We start from the raw sequence: 18,105 nt of genomic DNA on the forward strand, positions 1-18,105 counted from the left end.
AGTACCCTGTTGGGGATACTTTTTTCTTGCACTAACCAATCTCAGAAAAAGTTAATAATTGTCTCGTCTGTAGAAAGCAAATATAATGCACAACGACTTCCATTCTTACTGCATCACTTGTCTAGGCCCACACCATGCTGTCCCTCATTTTTGGTTCTGTGCTTTGTTTAACGCCAGAACTATTCATGGTCGGGCCCTTATCATAGCCAGATATTTCCAATTACAGTCCTCAAATTCTGATATGGCTTCTGTAAGCCATCTGATGGCAGATCTTTTGAAACAACATAAAGATAAAGACAGAGACAGACCGCACAGAACCAAACCTTCTGACAACGCTACCACTAAGCTGGTTGTCAGTCCTCCAGAACTTAGTGAGGCACTTTCACAGCCCATGATGCCCACTTCAGTTAATTTGCAGGCCTCTACCGAGACCCTTTCAGAGTCTGGTATGCCGCAGACGACGACTTCTAAGGATCCTGCGGTCATCTCTTCTTGGATGGGTCTGGAGCTGCTGTGCAGGCACCAGCTTCCAAGGAAGTCCTTCGCAATACCGAATTCAGACATAAACCAACGCGTTTTTTTTCACTGCTACCATTCTTTCTAAAACAACTAAGGTCCTTAGGCCCATGGATCGAACCACTCCCAAGAAACCGACTACCAGCCGTTCTCTAGTGCCTGCTCCCTTGCCTCAGTCGCAAATGCTTAAAATGGCAGAGGACCTTATTGTGCTGATTTAGGGGAAGCCAAGCCACTCCCTCAAAAAGAAAGAGAGATTTGCTTCCAGTAGTTTTGTCTGAACAAGAGTCAGATGAATCTGATATATCTGACTATGAAGACATGCAGCCCCTCTCTACATATGAGGATTCTGATGCAGAGGAATCTATTTCTTCAGCCTCTTCCCCAGAGGATTTTTCCTTTGGGGAAACCCTGCATACTTTAAGGGAGCATTTCACATGGGAGAGTCAAGACTACCCACAGTCTAAAAAGAGACTCAGAGTTCATGGACCTTCCGCAGCCAGGCCCTTAGCCATCCCCCCAGTCCTAGATGTGGTGGATGATGTCTTCCTTGAATCCAGCTTGACTTCAGACGCCCTCCCTCCTGCTCCCAGAAAACCAGACAGGTACTACAGAGTCCCTGACTCTCACAAATATCATTTTAAAAACCCAACAGCAGACCCTGATGTCATTACTCAAGGCCCAAAAGGGGTTAAAGCTACTTCAGCTAAGAATCCCACCCTCTCAAACAGGGATTCCAGAGCACTGAACAGATGGGGTAAGAAAAGTATACACCTCGGCTACTCTTGCTATCAGGGCACTAAATTGTCAGTTCCATAGGGGTTGGGAGGGTGGCCTAATGGTTAAGGTGCTTGTCTTACAAACACAAGGTGTAAGGGTGGCCTAATGGTTAAGGTGCTTGCCTTACAAACACAAGGTGCAAGGTTTGAATCTCACAGAAGATCATTGGCTAGGCTTAAAATGGCTCGCAAGAGCAGTTAGCCTAGTACTAATCTATGAACCTATAAATATCAGCAACATACCTTGGAACTCCTTAACCAAAAAATGTCCTCCTTTCTTGCATGGGCAGAATCTAAAGATTTACAGGAGTTAATGCACTCTGCTGGTCAAGTAACTAAACACACTTTGTACTGTGGTTTTGATGCCCTAGAAGCTTCTTGCAGGGCAACAGTTACTCGATCTGTTATTAGAAGACGTGCATGGCTTAAGGAACAACCCCTGCCAGACCATGTTAAATCAAAATTGTTGGATGCACCCTTTCACAAAGATAACTTATTTGGTACTAAAGCAGAAGAGGTGTTAAAAAAGATAGAAGAAAAGCAAAATCTATGCAGACTGTTAAAGATTTCTTATGGGTACAGCCCCCTAGGTTCAGCAGGCATTTTCCTTCCAAGAACTGGTCCGTTCCTGCACATAGTAAATAGGGCCAGCCTAGGCCCCGTGGAAATAGACCTCCAAGACAGCAGTCCCAGGGGTTGCAGAGATCTAAGCAGTGGATTGCCTCCACTTCAAAACCAGGGAGTTCTAAGCCACCCCATTATGGTAACAACTCACAATGACTCGCCCCCTCCCGACCTCACCTCTGCCCACCATCACATACCCCTAGGAGGAAAACTCTCCATTCACTCAAGCATCTGGGCCACCATTACCAATGATCAATGTGTTCTGAATATTGTGTCTCAGGGGTACAAATTCTCCTTCCACACCCTTCCAACCCCAAAAGGATTCCCAGATCTACCAACAAATCAGTGGACAGAGGCTCAAAAGCAAATCCATACCCTACTCTCTTTGGGAGCAGTAGAACACATTCCTGCAGAGCAGATAGGCCAAGGCTTCTACTCCAGACTTTTTCTGGTACCCAGAACAGGGGGCACCTGGCACCCCATCCTTGATCTATCCATTCTAAACACCTTCCTGGTGATCCCAAAAATCAAAATGCTCATCCTCCAGCAGCTGCTACCCATGCTCTCCAAGGACGCTTGGCTAGCCACATTGGACCTAAAAGAGGCCTACCTCCACATTCCCATCAGGGAGTCCTGCAGGAAATATCTTCGCTTCAGGGCAGAATCTCAACACTTTCAGTTGTCTGCGCTACCCTTTAGCTTATCTACTGCTCCCAGAGTGTTCACAAAATGTCTAGCTCTGGCCATTGCTTTTTGCAGACAAAGAAATACTCAAATTTACTCCTACTTAGACGACTGCCTTTTTCAGGGAGAAAGCCAGGAAAAGCTGCTCAAAGACCTGGCCTTTGTAAAGGGCCTCCTAACCTCCTTAGGGTACACAATCAACGAAAAGAAATGTAAACAGGTACCCACCCAAAGGATAATCTTCCTGGGAGCATGTCTGGACACAGCATCTCAGATGGCATTACTAACACCAGAGAAACAAAGTTCAGCATACTTCTCTCAACTGGCCTCCAGGCCCCAGTTTACTGTAAGGAAATTCCTGCAAGCCCTGGGGTTCATGGCATCTTGCATACTCCTTATTCCATATGTCAGACTGCATATGAGGAAACTTTAGTGTTACCTAAAGAGCCTTTGGTGTCAACACTCTCAAGGTCTAGATACTCTTTTACCTGTTATTCCTTGCCTGAGGAAGGAATTTCTTTGGTGGGCAACAGCCTGCTCCCACAACAAGGGACACAGACGCATCAGACTACGCTTGGGGTGCACACCTGGATAGCAGATGCATACAGGGCCAATGGAACCCCCAACAATTCCCCCTGCACATCAATCAAAAAGAGATGATGGCTGTGCAGCAGGCCTTGATAGATTTCAAACCTCTTCTCTATCCAGGGGTTATCCTGATCAGAACAGACAACACCACAGTGATGTGGTACATCAGCAAGCAGGGAGGAACTCACTCCTACCCGCTGTGCAGACTGGCCATGACCCTTTGGTTTTTAGCCTCTTCCATGCAACTACACCTGTTAGCACAATACCTGCCAGGCTCTCTCAACTCCCTGGTGGGCCAATTAAACACAAAACTTTTGGACCCCCACGAATGGCACCTCAACAGAAACACCTTCTTACTAATAACTCAGAAATGGGGAACCCCGGAGGTCGACCTCTTTACCTCTCACACCAACCATCAGCTCAGCAAATTCTGCACCAGGGAGCTTCACTGCATGGCATGGAAGGTGGATGCCCTGTTCTTCCCTTGGGTAAACCTCTCAGTCTATGCCTTTCCTCCCCTACCACTCATTCCCAAGGTACTGATCAAAATCAGGGAGGAACAACCAAGGACCATTCTCATAGCTTCAGACTGGCCCAGACAGTACTGGTACCCCTTGCTGCTCAGCCTGTCTTCACTGCCCCCATGGAATCTTCCTCAGATTCCCAACCTCCTAACCCAGAGGGAAGGGGAATTCATGCACCCCCAATTGCAGACACTCAGTTCGGCAGCTTGGCTTATACCCTGACCAGTCTGTCATCCTCAGTAAACAGGTTCTGGATGTTATCAGAGAGGCCAGATACCCTAGCACCAGAAAGTCTTATGCAGATAAATGGAAAAGGTTCTTCACCTGGATCCAGGCTAAGGGGGCCAATACAGCACAGCCCTCCATCCCTCTCATCCTGGATTACTTAACTGATCTACTACACAGTGGTCTCTCTTTCCCCTCTATTACAATTCATGCATGTACTACTTCAGCTCATTTTCCCACTGAGCAGCCTCTTTTTTCACACTCTCTGATCAAACAGTTCCTCAGAGGGGCTAACAACTTGAGGACCCCCAGAAGGGCACCAACACCAGCTTGGGACCTTAACTTTGTCTTGGAAAAGCTCACCCTGCCTCCTTTCAAACCAGCTTCTTCTGCAGAGCTAAAATTTCTCTCCTGGAAGACAGCTTTCCTCCTGGCCATCGCTTCAGCCAGAAGAGTCTCTGAGCTGCGAGCACTCATGGCAGTGGGAACCCTTCATCATCTTCCATGTGGACAGGGTATCCCTCAGAACTAATCCATCCTTCATGCCCAAGGTGGTGTCCATTGTGGCACTCATCCAATCTATCCATTTGCCCACCTACTTTCCTAACCCTCAAAACAAGGGGGAAAGGATTCTGCACTCTCTAGATGTGCACACACTGCTCAGATACTATCTGGACAGAACTAAACCCTTCAAAAAATCTATCAACAGCTGGTTAGCTTTGCTTCAGAGGCAGAGGGCAAAGCCATCTCCAAGCAAACCATTTCCAAATGGATAGCGTACTGTATCCATTTCTGCTACAAACAGCATGGCAAGCCTCCCCCCAAGGGGATCAGGACACACTCCACCAGAGCAGCCTCCACCTCTGCAGCTTTCCTCAGAAGAGTCCCCACCAGGGACATCCTGGAGGCTGCCACCTGGACACCTGTTCATACCTTTACCAAACATTACCACCTGCCTCTCTCTTCCAAATCCAGGGCAGGTTTTTTTCTTCTACAGTCTTGCAGGACATGCTAGCCAGCCCCTAGCTTCCTTGACTGCCTCCACCCATTTCCTCAGCTTTGAGAATCTACCCAAATGTGATGACTGCAACAATGTAACATGAAGAACATAGTACAGTTTTGTACCCTTTCCATAAATGTAGATTTTCAAGTGTCTTCACTGTTGCAGTCCTAGTTTCCCTCCCTCCTTCCCCATTTTTTTTTCTTTCTGTTACCTTTCTTCCTTGTTGTTCTCCTTTCCTTACAAGGGACATATTGGTATTTATTTTCCACTGCTGGGGTTCTGCCACTACAGCCTGGCCTCCTATTTTGGTGGCTCCTGACCGGTTAGGGCAAGAAACACTGATATAATGGCATCGGCTGCCTTCCTTTATACCACTGACGACCTGACGTCAGTCTTCAAGTGACAGCAACCGATAAAGAAATACTAAGTCTGTGGTATTCAGGCTGGCCGAGGGCAACCCTGGCAGGGATAACCCAAATGTGATGACTGCAACACTCGAACATCTACATTTATGGTAAGTGTACACAACTGTACTTTCCCCAGCAACCTCTCTGAACGACACCAAGCTGTGCAATGGAAATCTTCAACCTCTCTCTTCCTACACAACCCCAACGGTATGCTCCAAGGTTCTGTTCTTGGCCCTTTACTCTTCAACATATTTATCAATAACTACCACCTCTCCATCCCTGAGTCCACACTCATCCAGTATGCAGACAATTCAGCAATCATCTGCTCAACAGACTCCCCCTGTGACCTACTTATAAAAATCCAACTTTCTCCAAAACAGAATCTTAGATGCAGAACAATCACCTGGCCCTAAACACAAATAAAACTAAGTTAATGATCGTTTCCCCTTGTAGAAACTCCTCTATTGACAAAAACTCCTCCTCCATATTCAGCCAGAATAAAGTCCACCTCGATATTGTATTAGAAGGCATAAAAAGCTAACTGCCACGTATTTTTTTTTTTTAGTCTGAAGAAGCTGGAGTACTAACCCCAGCGAAAGCCAACTACAATAAATTACGAAGTGTTGGAGTGTACTGGGAACCTCTCGTTTATTGTTTACTTTGGCTAACTGCCACATATATCCAAATAATGATGCTTCCAAAGCAAAAAGTGACAAACTTTTTATTGAACCTATTATTGCAGTAGTTAAGCACTTTCACCTATTACATATGGGCTTCATCAGAACTACTAACATAAATCAAACTATAGTTTAAATAAACATTTTGGCACCAAATGACCGTTTTATTTTTTAAAAAACTTCCTTAAAGGGTACTTTCCCTTAAAGGTGTACAATCTACATTAGTGCATTACTCAGCATGTCATTAAATCATTTACTATAATACAAAAATTATAAAAATGACTGCTTGTAGTAAATACCTAATTCTAATAATATTACTTATGTAAACATAATATTATATCACAAATGTAACAGCACATAAGAGTGTACAGATTTCTCTCTTACTACCTAAAATTCAACTCCCATATCCAATCCACCATCAAAAAAACACACCAAAAACTCGGGCTTCTATACAAACACTACTGCTACCTTACCCCCACCACCAGAAAAACCTTAGACTCCACCTACTTTCTCCCTTCTCTCTTACATTGTGCTCCTCTCCTAACCAACCTCCAACTTCGCCTACAATCCAAACTGGAATCCTGCTACAGTAAAATAAACAAATTTGCCACCAGTTCCAAAAACTCATCCCACCACTGCCACTCTCTCCATACTCTGCAATAGCTCAAACTACTTCATCACCTAAACTTCCTTAGACTCACTACTGCCCACAACTCACCTTCAAGCCTTCCAGCTGCCCCCCTCTCTCTCTGCCATCTTAGCCCCCTACATTCCTAACCGCTCACTCAGATCTGAAAACCAAAACCTCCTTCAAATCTACAAACCCTCACAACCTCCAGGCTACCTCTTGCTATCATACTGCATATCCAAATTATGGAACTCCCTCCCTCCCTTCGCAATACTCCAAACCTTACCAACTTGAAATCTCTCTTGTTGTCATACCTTTCTTCTAAATGGATTTGCCCAACCCACTCTCCAACATAACCACCTCCCTAGCTCCCCTCAGATTCATCCCCTCTGTCTTCCCATAATATAACTTTGTCTATTGTTACACCCCATAAAACTAACATTGCACTATATTTCTGCTTTACATTGGTTACCACTGTTAGATCTTCCTGCACCAGAAAATCTATCTAATGCTGTTTAAACAAAACTGGCAACAATCACCTATTATTTGTATTTTCCTAGATTTAATAATATTCTTTATTTCTTTGAGTAACTGTATTATACTTCACATGCATTTTTTACTGTATTCTCAGACTGTTGTATGTAAACGGTATTGCATTAAGTATGTTTGTAAAAGGACTATTTTACTATATTTATGTAACTTTATATATGTTTGTAAATGCCCTTGGAGCTTTTCTCCCTGGGCCTCCACTGACAATGGGCTCTTCTTGGCCTAGTGGACTTCCCTGGTCATCAAACTGAAATAAAAAATAAATATAATAAAATTTATTTGGATCTCATGGCTCCGAGCCTGAGCCATGTCTTTTGTTTTCTAATTAGGAAGGAATTTCTGTTTTCTTCCTGTGATGTTTTTACATAAATATATGCTTATGTACTTAACAAGTGTGAGTGAGTGAGTGAGTGAGTGAGTGAGTGAGTGAGTGAGTGAGTGAGTGTGTAATGCGCGAGCGCATTACCCAAGAAGACTGAATGCTGTAATTAAATCAAAATGTGCTTCAACAAAGTATTAGTTTAAGGGTGTGCACACTTATGCAACCAGCTTACTGTACGTTTTTTATTTTTTATATTTTTTCCCCTAACAGATGTTTGTTTTTCAATTGAATTGTACAGATTATAGGTCACGTTAAAGGTGGGAAAAGTTTTGAAATGATTTATTGTGGTCTCATTTGTTTTATATCACAAAAACCTGGCATTTTAACAGGAGTGTGTAAACTTTTTATATCCACTGTATGCATCACATGTAGGTGAATGTTGTTGATTGCTGGAGATGGCTAGTCAGGGAAAGAGAAGGGGATGGTAATATAAATCAGGCATGGATTATAGCTAACTGTTGGTTTTGATAACACTTGAAATGAAGCTGTGGAAATAAGTCAGATGTGTATGTGGGACTCCCAGGGCACTCGAAAAGCAATTTAACCAGGTATTTGCTAGCCTAAGAACCTAGGAAGTTCTTGCATTTAGACAAGTAAGTGAAGCATATGTGTAACTGAGAAAGACATTGGAGAGATGGGAGATTTAGGGAAAGGCAAATGTGACATTCCTGAAAACAATGGACAGTGAACTATATGAATTGGGGTAAAGCAGCATCAAAGCAGAAGGTTTTTTTAAGGAGTGAGGATCCCAGAAACATCTATTTCCTGATAGAATATAAATAGTAAAGCACAGGCCATATGTAGGATCTTGTATCTTTGTATATCCTTTATAAATTTTAACATCTAATTTAGTAGCTACATTAAACACTAGAAGAGATAAGTAAAACATCTTTGTGTGTAGTTGTGATTAAGGCCATTTTGCTGTGCAGCCATTTCTTTGGCACACAGATTGTAGCCTTTACTGTGTCCCAGACGACCTGGGTTTGACTAGTGGCCCAGATGCTGAAGGATTCAGCTGGGGAAGGTTAGGAGTCGGTGGCTGATGCTGGCTGGGTCACACCCCTAGGGTGATGGTGGTAGTAACATAGTCTGCAGTTCAGCTGCCACCAGCCATATGAGAGGACTGAGCATATGTGTAAGGGAGGATGTGGTCACCAAGAAGTACATAGGGCTTTAGCTGGAAGCATGACCAGTCAACAACCTGATATTGCAAGTGTACAATACCTGCTTGACATCAGAAGTGACAGAGTATTTAAATTAAAAAGTGTAATTACAGTAGGCACTAAAAAAATGCTACCCCAAAACTGCTGTGATCTCTCCTCCCTCACCTGTCAAAGTGAGGTCTCAACCTATGGATTTATCCCCCACAGGCTCCGCCCTGTTAGATGTGACCTGGTTTAGTATTCAAATCAAGCTTCCAGACCAGGAAGTTAGGACAAGACCCAGGCATGATACAGCTGATGGTTAAAGTTTTCAAAGTAAATGCCTGTATACATTGTTTGGGTCCTCTCCCTTAACACGGTAATAACAGCAAGCAGAGAGGGTTTTACTATTTGTTGTATTTCTATTAGTATTTCTTCCTGGTAATAGCATAAGGTATAATAGACTTCTTCTCCTAGCAAAAGTGGTGGGAAGTAAGAAACCATCAGAAGAAAAATTGTAGTGCAGAAACTAAAAAAAACAACAAAAGAAAGAAGATGACTGGGCTCCATCCAGAAAGAGTGGAACAATAGTTAGAGAAGTAATGCCTTTGTCAGCGTATCTGATGAGCTATATGAGCCAGATGTGAAAATAAATTGTTAGAACTGCAGGAACGAGTGAGGGTAGAAGAGAGGGATCGATCAAAGCAAATGTAGCCAAAAATATCTGTAGCCCTCCATGCCCCCCAGTTTATTTTGTTTTGTTTTTTTTGAGCATGTGTGATTACACTATAACTGTAGAATATTTTATTCCATCAGGAAAAACTTGTGTGCTTTTGGAGAGCTGAGAAGTCCAGGTGCTGATTGAAATTAGGATAGGGAGCATCAGGTGCCCATATTTCTTATTTTCTGGAAGTGTCTAGCAACATGACTTATTACAAACAAGGATTAAATGCATTTGTGGAAAAATTCAGGGGAAATGTACAGACATAAGCACTCACCATACTGTTATAGGTAAGGGCAATCCCTACCCCATGCCATAATCTCAAACTAGAGTATACACTGTCTCCCTTTTTTAAATTCTCCAAATCTTTTGGGTTTTTGATGTCATGATTGGAATGGGCTCCAAGTCAAAGTTCGATTAAAGTTCATGAAATTAGTATTGTTTCAATCTTTGATGTCAGCCAGAAGTGCTCTTCGCAGCACCCTCAGTGTGCCCAGTAATGACTCCTTGTGCAATTCATTTGGAGTTGCGTGTATCGTTAACATATCTAAATGCAATTGTAGATTCTTTTTTTTTTTTATAAGACTCGTTGCTCCTAGTGCTATTGGAACTGTCTTGGTATCCTTCTTCCACATTGCTCTCATTTCTGCCTGCAAATCCTGATATACAGTACAATATGACAGCAGCGATGATAAGTAACTAGGCAAAAAGAGCGGGAAAAAGACTGGGGGCAAAGGATGATGTAGGAACAGCGTACATGCAACAAAATTCCTAAGATCCAAATAAAACAGAAATGTTGTATGGATAGTCATATGAAGGTATAAGAGAGGGGTCTACTTCTAAATACCGTAATTCCAAAGTACCGAAGACCAAAATACTTGCCCTGGGTATACTTACGTGGTTCGGCCTTTTAAGTTTTGTGATTTTTATCTCGGTATTTTGGTCTTTGACATTTTGGAATTACGGTATTTAGAAGTAGATCCATAAGAAATTTAAGAAGTGTAGCCAGTAACATGGGGTTAGAATGCCACAGAGCTTAGTATGGTTTAACTGAAAAGTACACCAGAAAGCTCTGTGAGAATAGAGTGGTGTGATAAAGGTGTTATGCTATGTTGAGTTAAGATGATTTCTGTCAGGTGGGGGAGGGTGTACGAAGGATAATGGAACCTTCAAAAAAAGGAAGTCCGGCAATGGGAGAAAAAGACTAAATAACTGAAAAAAGTACTTTTTTGGGGGGGGGGGGGGCTCAGGTTCTAGATAAAGATTCTGATTTACTGAAATGGTTATACAGCTAAATAGCTAAAGAAGAAAATAAGAGATGGAAAAAGTGGAAATGTTTTCAGTAACATTTAAGTGTTTATGGACACGAACATTCAAAATACGGAGGAGAAAGGCTGATGGTGAGAGATATAGAAGCTTAAACTATGAGTGCCAGTTAAGATATGGACTCAGCATCAGATTTTGAAACACATTTGATCAGAATTGGTTGGGGGCAGTAAGAAACTATTGTAACATCAGTACTAAATGAACATAGTGATTCACTTAAGGTATGGGCACTTGATTCTTCAACTATTGAAAGAGTGATGATAAGTACAAGAACGTCTTTTAAATTTTAGTAAAATGATCAACAATATTTAAAAACGAGAAATAGATTATTGCACTTAGAAATCCTCATAATCTGTCACGGAGTTGGTATCTTTAAGAATACCTCCTTCTAATGGTAGGCAATCAGCCACTGATAGAATATCTGCTGTTGATCACATGGTTGGTGTTGTAACCATGGATTATTAACATCAGTAACATCTACCTCAGTTGTTAGCATAATAGATAGCCATCTTTTTTTTATACTTTTTTGACAAAGCTTTTCATGAGAGGATCATTATTCATTCAGGGATGCCGTCTGAAAATGTAGCTGTTCCTAGTTTAGTTTATTTTTATTGCTCCACTGACAAGGACGGTTATCTCCTTTATGATAGGGGCTGCAGTGCAGGATACACCTGTCCTTATCCTAGAGGCAGTTTACCATGCATCTGGGCACCACCAGGCATGCCAAAACCACTAGCTGTCAGAGATGGCTGTGTTATTTGTCTTTCTTCCACAAATCATCCATTTTCAGAGCTGTAGGTGTGGCCACTGATATTATGTAAGGCCTGTAATGGGTCCAGCTTTGTGTTTCCACTCTACCTGCTGACAGTTTCATACTGCTGATTCACCTTTGCCTGCTGTTCTGAATACTGTTACTGACAGTGTGACATTGCTGAGACAGTGTGACATTGCTGAGAAGCCTGATAAGACAAAGACTTAGCACAAAGCAGGTCTCTCAGTGAGGTAGCATTCTGCAAACCTCCCTTGATCGGGGATCAGCAAGTGTGAATTAAACAAGCAGCACAGCTATGCCATTAGAAGCTTCTGCTGTTTGTTTTAGCAGCAAGTTTTTGTATGAAGACATTTATAGGTTAGTGGAACTTTTGTATCCATCATGTGTCCATATAGTTGCTTTTCCATGTACAGTGGGAGAAAACAACATGTACACTTAGATTATGCAAAGTTAGATCAATGAGGGTACACATTTTGCCAGTCAGGACAAGCCCACAAGATATACAAAAGCTGAACTAAGAAAGGGTTGCAGACTCTCGTGTATCAGTCTTACATTCTTTAGAATATGCACCAAATGCTTTGAGGCAGCTGACGTTTATTTACAAAGCTGAGACATGTTTGGAACATTGTGGTCACATACTAACGGTGCATGATAAACGTGACTGAAATCCGGTTAAAGCATTCCAGAGCTGTCACAGGTGAAACTGAAAAATAAAAAAAACAAGTTCCACTAGTTATAAGCGGTGCAAGAGGCCATCGGTATTGTCTGATAACAAAAGAATGCAACAAGAGTTTGTACTCCATACACACACCAGGTTTTATAATATTGTTGACACGTTTGTGAAGTGTCTCAGGACCACAGATTATTCTGCTGTGTGGTATAAGGAGATCATTAGTGGAAGTCGCTCTTTTCTGCTATAAATGATTGCTTTGAGGCATGCCATGCTCCTGTTTAAAGAATAACCTACAGGAGTCAGGAATACAAATCTCATAACCTGACTTTCCTTGTAAGTCCAAAAAAAAGGTCAAAGGCAACTCCTTGCAGTTTCCTGGGAGACTGTAGGAATAAACAAGGTGTGAGAACCGGTTGCTCCTGTTCAGAAAAGCATCTCAACATAAGTGATTACCAGCGTGTAATTGAATGAAGTGTGCATTGTAGCTAGTGTTTTCATATTTCATGACTGCAGCAAGTGGCCAGGTGTCTGATTACTTCATTAACAAAACATCATTAGGAGATCAGAATGAAAACCAGATAACAAGAATGTGTGATACCATTTTGTCTACAACTGGGTAAGAAGCAAACTCTGACTTCATTTTTTTCCATTGTGATTTCACTCCTTTTTCATGCATAATGCATACCTACCTCAGTGGTTTTAGCCACAGCCTTGCATATAGCAAAAACAATTACAAAAACCTTGCAGACAGACTGGCTATGAGCTTTCTAGCCTTAATGTGGTTACTACATTTGTACTGTAGCATGCAATGTGATCATTATGGTGTCTGCATTTTTTCCTGCCAGTGTTCTGTCTTCTAGCATTACGAGATAATTAGAATGGTGCATCTCAGTGCAGCATCAGCATTCTTTAAAGGAAATTAATATCAAATACATAGCAGGTGTGGAGTTACCCGAGTTAGAACTTCCAATACTAAACTAGTAGTTCATCCAAATGCAAGCTTCTGAAGGAAACTGAAAATTGTAGCAGTAAATAAAATAAACTTCTGAAGAAAATAGAAGTGTAGACATCACAGAGGCAGTGTATCCATCCGTGCTGTTGATAACCTGAATTCTGGAACATGCATAAGTCATTCTAACATCCTTGCAAGTGATGGAGACAGAGGAAGATGTGATCATTCTTTTCAGTTGTATTCCAGGGAGTGGGGGCATTCCTGATGGAGATAGTTAGTCTTTATGCAGTACAAAAATGCTAAGGGGATCACATTGTATACTCGGATGTCACATGTTGAAGTGGACAGCATGTGTCTTGTGTTTGATCAGTGTGTCACAAAGCCGAGAGCTTGCAGTTCAGACTGCCCTCCACCAGGGAGCATCATTCCTCATGCCTTAAAAAGATCTCAGTTTGTAAAGTATCAGAGGAGCCCTGACCCAACCCAGAAAAGGGTGATATCCAGAACTTTCTGGAAATGAGTGATGAAGTCCAACTTGCATTTTGTGGAGCCTGGAAAATGTAAGGGCAGTGGATCCATGGGGCATATTAGTGTGTCTGCATTGAAACAACATTAAACTGCTGTCAGTACATAAGCAGGCTGTGATAAAATGGCAACATTAAGAAGTTATGTGAAGCAGCAGTTGTGCACACACGTTCTCATGGTTGCAGTCTTTGGTCCTTTGCCACGTCCCATGTCTCAGGGCTGATAAAGGGCCCGCATTTCAGTGCAAGGTTAGCCAAAATTCAAGGAAATGTTGATGTCCTTCAAGGATGCATCTGCAGTCCTAACAAATGGGTTGTCCTGTCATCAGGCAGCCCTTCGGTCGGCCGGATTCCAAAGTCTGGGTCTGGCCTCGGCTGGTGTCACACTTCACCCGACGTCATCTCTGCTGGTCTTCGGGTATAAAGGCATCAGCCGACGCCATTTTCCTCAGTCTTTCTTGCCGCGTGGCGCCCGAAGCAGAAGCTGTTCGCAAGTGCCGGTCGGTCAGATCCAGAGATTACTACTACCGAATACTACTTCGAAGACTTCTAAAAAGCTAAGTACCCCGTTGGGGACTCTTTCTTGCCTCAGCCGATGTCAGAAAAAGTGAATAACTGTTTAACTTGTGGAAACAAATACCTCATAAAGATTTCCACTCTTACTGCTTACCTTGTTTAGGCCCAGACCACGACGTAGCAGCCTGTTTAGCCTGTGCTTCCTTCAACCGACGAACGCTTAGGCGTCGGTCGGAGTTTGCTGAACAGTTTTTTGGCTCAGATTTTGCGTACATTATGCCGTCGGATCCTCCGACTTCTCAAATTGTTAAGAAACGCAAAGAAAAAGACCGACACTCGCGGTCCGCGGTTTCGGCCGAAACCACGGTTAAGCAAACCGCAAGTGTCTCGGTTTCGGCCGAAACCAAGCAAATGGGTCAATCTTCAGCCGAATCCATGACTACTACCGAGGCTCCTGCTACCCTAGTTGAATCGGCCTCTGAAGTTTTGCCTATTAATGTGGTTCCTCCAGAATTATCGGACACCATCCCTTTGGATGTCTCTACCCCAGCACGTGGTGCTGCTAGGCCTCCTGCAGCCATGTCTATAAAGGCCTTTGCCAGGGCTAAAGCAGCCAAATCTGCTAAATCTGTGTCTGTTAAGCCCCCCTCACACAGGCCCAGTTCCAGTTCTCAAATGCTTACTCTGGCAGAGGATCTCATCTCTTTAATTAGGGGATCCCAATCTCACCCAGACAGGGCCTCTCAGCCTCCAGAAAAGAGACCTAGAGCAGAGCCCCCTGAGCCAGTGTCCTCAGATGATTCTTCTGATGATTCAGACAATACAGACCATCCAGAGGCTCCCTTTTCTACTTATGAAGATTCCGATGCTGAAGAATCTATTCCTTCTGCCTCTCCACCAGAGGAATTTTCCTTTGGGGAAACCTTACATGCCATGAGAGAGCAATTCCAATGGCAGGGACAAGATTTCTCTGATTCAAGAAAAAGGCTTAGGACCTTTCTACATTTACATAACATAGGCCCTTAGCTATACCTCCAGTTCTTCCTGTTGTGGATGATGCATTTAATGATGTTTGCACTGCTCCTGATACTTTACCTCCAGCCCCTGCCAAACCCGATAGGTTTTACAGGGTACCGGACACTCATCACCACCTATACAAGGCTCCCTTGCAGATCCTGAGACTATCTCCCAGGGGCCTAAGGCAGTAGCCGACCTCAGCAAAAAACCCTCCCTTCTGAAAGGGAATCCAGGTCCTTAGAGATTGGGTAAAAAGTTTACACCTCTGCTACTCTCTCAGCTAGAGCTTTGAACTGTCAGTTTCATATGATCCAATACCAAGAGTTTATGCTTGATCAGTTAACTAAAAAACTGTCCTCTGATGATTCCTTAGATAAGAAATATGTTTTAGAAATGGTGAATAACATTCAGCAGGTTAGTAACCATTCCTTAAAATGTGGCTATGATGCACTGGAGGCTTCATTTAGATCAGCCATGACTGGCACAGTTATAAGAAGGCATGCATGGTTGAAAGAACAGGTCTTGCGGATCATGTTAAAGCAAAGCTATTAGATGCTCCTATGGATAAGGTCAGTCTATTTGGTTCTCCTGCCCAGCAAGTAATGAAGAAAATGGAAGAGAAGGCAAAATCTGTACAAACAGTTAAAGATTTCTTACAGGTTCAGCCCCCAAGGTTTAGCAGGAACTGGCCTTCCAAAAATTGGTCCTTTCTAGACTCCTCTAAATCTCAGAGAGGCAGGAATAGGCGTTCCAGAGGCAGAAATCAATCCAGAGGAGGTGCCTACAGAGGACGCCAGTGGCAAGGCAATAACCAACGAGGCACAGACACAACCACTGCCACTGCAACAGGACAATCACAGTGACTTGGCTCTGACACTCTACCAGGGAACAAATAGCAGCACCCTTAGGCGGAAAGTTAGCCTTATTTTCAAAAAATTGGCACTATATCACAAGAGACAAGTGGATTTTGCAAACTATAGACCAAGGCTACAGGTTTCATTTCCACACCATACCAGTAAAAGAGGAATGCCAAACCTACCTCCAAATCAAAAAACAGAAGCTCTAAAACAGATAGCTCAATTAACAAAGATGAGAGCTGTGGAAAGGGTACCACCTACAGAACAGGGAAAAGGATTCTACTCCAGACTCTTCCTAGTACCAAGAAAAGAGAAAAGTTGGAGACCTATTCTCGACCTGTCCGCCTTAAACACATTTATCATTGTTCCAAAATTCAAAATGCTGACCCTACAGCAACTTCTTCCCATGCTGGGCAAGGAGTGTTGGCTGGTAACTCTAGATCTCAAGGAGGCATACCTGCACGTCCCCATACGACCAAATTGCAGAAGATACCTCAGATTTCTTGCAGGATCAGAGCATTATCAATTCTCAGCATTGCCCTTTGGCTTATCTACTGCGCCCAGAGTATTCACAAAATGCCTGGCATCAGTAATCGCTCATTGCAGGCTACAGGGAATCCAAATTTATCCATACCTGGACGACTGCCTGATACAAGCGGACAACAAAAGCAAGCTGACAAAAGACTTACAAAGAGTCATTTGCTTACTACAAGCCCTGGGATACACAGTCAATTTAAAAAAGTCAAGACTGATACCATCCCAAACAAGAACATTCTTGGGTGCAGAATTGGACACAGTCAAACAGATGGCATTCCTAACTGCAGAAAAACTCCCTCTTTACTTCTTGGCATTAACAAAGCAGAACAAACTAACAGCAAGGAAAGTACTGCAGGCCTTGGGCTTCATGGCATCATGCATAATCCTGGTCCCCCATGCCAGACTACATATGAGAAAGCTACAGTGGTACCTAAAGAATTTATGGTCTCAATACAGGCACAGCTTAGAAACCGAAATACCACTAATCCCATGCCTGAAACAAGAGTTCCTATGGTGGGCTCAAGCATGCCAGTCAAACCCAGGCTTGCCCTTCCACAACTTTCAAGCAAGCCAAACCATCACAACAGACGCCTCAGACCTAGGTTGGGGGGCACACATGCTGGACAAATGTATACAAGGATTATGGACTCCAGATCAGCTGCACCTGCACATAAATTAAAAAGAAATACTGGCAGTAAAACTAGCAATCCAGAATTTCAGACCGTTCCTCAAAGAAGGCCATTTAATGATAAGGACAGACAACACCACAGTCATGTGGTACATCAACAAACAGGGAGGCACTCATTCATACCCCCTATGCCGAATGACTCTGGACCTATGGAATATGGCTCTGAGCTACAACATCCAGTTACAGGCAATATTTGTACCGGGAAAAGAAAACATCCTAGCAGACATGTTAAGCAGAACTACCTCGGATGCTCATGAATGGATGCTACACCCGGACATCTTCAAGGCCATCACAAAGAAATGGGGAATGCCACAAATAGACCTATTCGCATCCCCACTCAACCACCAGCTCAAGAAATTCTGCACAAGGACATACCACCCACTTGCATGGAAGGTGGATTCTCTATCCTTCAGTTGGAAAGGCCTGACAGCATATGCATTTCCACCTCTTCCTTTGATGCACAAGGTACTACTGAAAATCAAAGAGGAACGTCCAAGGATAATTCTGATAGCTCCAAATTGGCCAAGACAACACTGATATCCATTGCTGAGGAGCATGTCTCGGGGGAGAACGTGGACACTACCCCTGATGCCTTTGATGTTAACTCAGAACGACTACAACATCATGCATCCAAACCTAAAAACTCTGCAACTGACTGCCTGGAACATTACATAACAGCAACTAACCCAGATTTATCCCAAAGGGTTAAAGACATTATCCTTGAGGCCCGCAGACCTTCAACAAGAAGGAACTATGCAGGAAAATGGAAAAGGTTTGTCATTTGGAGTACTGAA

At 43.1% G+C, this 18,105-nt stretch overlaps 1 protein-coding gene across 3 annotated transcripts in view; it reads left to right on the plus strand.

Annotated features, from left to right (window-relative positions):
• PLD2 (phospholipase D2) overlaps nucleotides 1–18,105 on the plus strand; it is a 716,894-nt gene that overhangs the window by 121,716 nt on the left and 577,073 nt on the right. The window contains exon 1 of one of the 3 annotated variants that reach the window (XM_044077077.1): nucleotides 12,819–12,836. The exons of the other annotated variants lie outside the window; for them this stretch is intronic. The gene's annotated coding sequence lies outside the window, so the exon portion shown is untranslated. Of the gene's footprint in view, nucleotides 1–12,818; nucleotides 12,837–18,105 lie in introns of those variants that run through there. 3 annotated transcript variants of the gene reach the window in all.

The sequence above is a fragment of the Protopterus annectens genome, chromosome 7.part0, assembly GCF_019279795.1.
Source record: "Protopterus annectens isolate FY-2018-M chromosome 7.part0, PAN1.0, whole genome shotgun sequence".
In the NCBI taxonomy this organism is placed as follows: Eukaryota; Metazoa; Chordata; order Ceratodontiformes; family Protopteridae; genus Protopterus; species Protopterus annectens.